At 37.0% G+C, this 2,731-nt stretch overlaps 1 pseudogene across 1 annotated transcript; it reads right to left on the bottom strand.

The window, feature by feature from the left end:
- Positions 1-2,000: 2,000 nt before the first annotated feature.
- Positions 2,001-2,496, bottom strand: LOC311601723 (peptidyl-prolyl cis-trans isomerase A-like; annotated as a pseudogene). Its single transcript has one exon. The product of its transcript is annotated as a peptidyl-prolyl cis-trans isomerase A-like (transcript).
- Positions 2,497-2,731: the final 235 nt, after the last annotated feature.

Here is a 2,731-nt window from a genome sequence, read left to right as displayed (position 1 = left end):
TAATAAGCTCTTTGATGTATTACACACTACCATTCATTTAGTAAATGTGTTCTTCTCCATTCTAAAGAGGATATTAGAATTAATTCATATTCATAAGGGATAAACTGTATTAGTTTGCAATTTTATGTGGTGATTATATTAACTTTACTTCAAAATGATATAGTATGTAGAGATCAGGACCACTGGGTCAATCCACAAAAGGTCACATTAAACTATTCCATTGATTGTAGCATGCTGATTGGACAGGATCAACAGAAAGTGACAAACACAATAGTTCTCATTAAGACACAAGCACAGGTGAAAAAAATCCTATTAAGTTTCAGGGTTCTGAAATTTCAGTGGCTTTTCATATTTCCAGTACCTAATAACAGTTAGTTATATTCCTTCTAAAATTATATTGTTAAATCCATTTTGACTGATTCATTATAAAGAAGGATGGCTGCATATCCTCTGGCAGAATCTTTGATGCCTACAGGTCTAGAATTCTGCACCTGATAATATTGTTCCAATTTCCATATATACTGACAGTTTCAACTGGGGTCTAAGAAGGAATAAATGCTTGGGCAAAGGTCCAGACCACAGCATGATCATCCTTGTCACTTGAGCTATATAATTGAATAAATCCTAGAGTATTGGATATCATACTATTGGGAAAGTATGCACTTCTTTTGAGATAAGGTTTGACTAAGTTCTTCAAACTGGTCATGTGCTATCCCTGTAGCCTACGCAGACCTTGAAGTTTCAATCCCCCTGCTTTTGCCTTCCTAATAGCTAGCATTACAGTTTTGTGTCATCAGATACAACTTATGATTTTAATTTGAAATTGGCTATATAGGTTTATAACTCAAGTGACTGGTTCCCAGCATATGGTTTTATGCTGTAGTCTGTGGAGCTTTTACGAGATTAGAGCATAGCTTGTGGAAATCAGTCACCGAGGATAAGCTGATAATAGCTTTTAATCCAGTTTTGAGCTTCTGTTTTGTTCTCTTTTTTGTGATCCCTGCCACATGAGCAGCCATTGCCTCATTCTCCTATCACCATGTATCGATTCATTTCTGTTTACAAACTCTCCTTACAATAATGGACTGGAACCTTTTGGAAATTGTAAGATAAATCTTTCCATTTTTGAGTTGCTTCTGCCATGTATTTTATAATAGTGATGATACAATGAATTAATATATGATCTTCATTTTTGTAAGCTCAACAGATTGCATAATCAGACGCACCTAACAGTGACTTATTTTTAACTAAAACTGTGCATTCTGAATTGAACCAAAGCAAAATCGAAGACACAAACTGCTTGAACATGTAGTCTATAGCTCTTTATATAATTGTTGACAAGTAGCCTTTGTTTGGCTTATAGTGATGGAAAATATATATGAGAAAATATGTTTCGTTCACAATATGGGTTATTTTGCATAATATAATCATTTCAATGTCTTCTCATTTTCTTTCAAATGGCAACATTATATTCTTTATTATGGCTAACTAATTATGTGTTATGCACTCATACAACTTTAGTTATTCATTCACATTTTATGGTTGCTGAGGCTAATTCTGTAACATAACATTTAGCCATAGTATCATAATAAACATGGGTATTTAGGTATATTTGTAGTATGCTATGTTACTTTGAGTATATTTTCAGAAGTGGTATACATGAGTCATTTGATACTTTGTACTACTTAGAAAATAATTATACTTATCCATAGTGGCTAGACTAATTTTCATTATTACCACCACCAGTGTTTAAGGGCTCAGTTTTTCTCACTTTCTTGCTAGTTAGTATATCTGTAATTTTTTCCAATTTACTTTTGATTCATAATCATAAACCTAACTCTGCAATCCAGCTAAAATGGAGGGGAATGAAGATAATATGGAACCCAAAGAACTTCAGTGAGGGCAGAGATTACAGGGTGCTGGGAGAAATGGGGTGGGGCCATTCTCCTGAGCTACAGAAGGAATGTTCTGGTGGTTAAGACGCCCACAAGTCAAAAGAATTAAAGTTGTCCACAGTCGGAAATGGGGATCTTCTGGCTGGTCTTGCCATTCCTGAACCCAAAGTGCTTCATGGCTTTTACGATGTTCATGCCTTCTTTCACCTTCCCAAAGACCACATGCTTGCCATCCAGCCACTCAGTCTTTGCAGTGCAGATAAAAACTGTAAACCATTTGTGTTTGGTCCAGCATTTGCCATGGTGCCAAGATGCCAGGACCTGTATGCTTCAGGATGAAATTCTCATCCTCAAATTTCTCCCCAGAGATGGACCTGCTGCCAGTGCTGTCATGACATGTGAAATCACCACTCTGGTATACAAATCATGGAATAATTCTGTGAAAGGAGGAACCCTTATATACAAATCCTTTCTCTCCAGTGCTCAGAGCATGAAAGTTTTCTCCTGTCTTTGAAACTTTGTCTGCAAAGATCTCGAAGGAGATGTGGCCCAAGAGCTCGCCACCTACCATAATGTCAAAGAACAAGGTGGGGTTGACCATGGCTGCAGCAAGCAAAACCTGTTTCTGTAATTTTTACAGGATAATAATTATGACTCATCCTTGGCTGGTGCCTTAGTTTGAGCAGGACACCTGGGCCCAAATCTGCCTATCATAATGTTCTACTTGTAGGTTTCTAGGACACTCTGGATCCTTCTACTTTGCCATTCTCCCATGATTCTCTCATCTAGAGTCCCAATAGAATGTCTTCCTCTCTGTCTCAGTTTCCTGGTAAGTG

The sequence above is a fragment of the Acomys minous genome (genome assembly GCF_964271855.1).
Source record: "Acomys minous genome assembly, chromosome: 7".
NCBI lineage: Eukaryota > Metazoa > Chordata > Mammalia > Rodentia > Muridae > Acomys > Acomys minous.
This window is presented reverse-complemented; position numbering and strand designations above follow the sequence as displayed.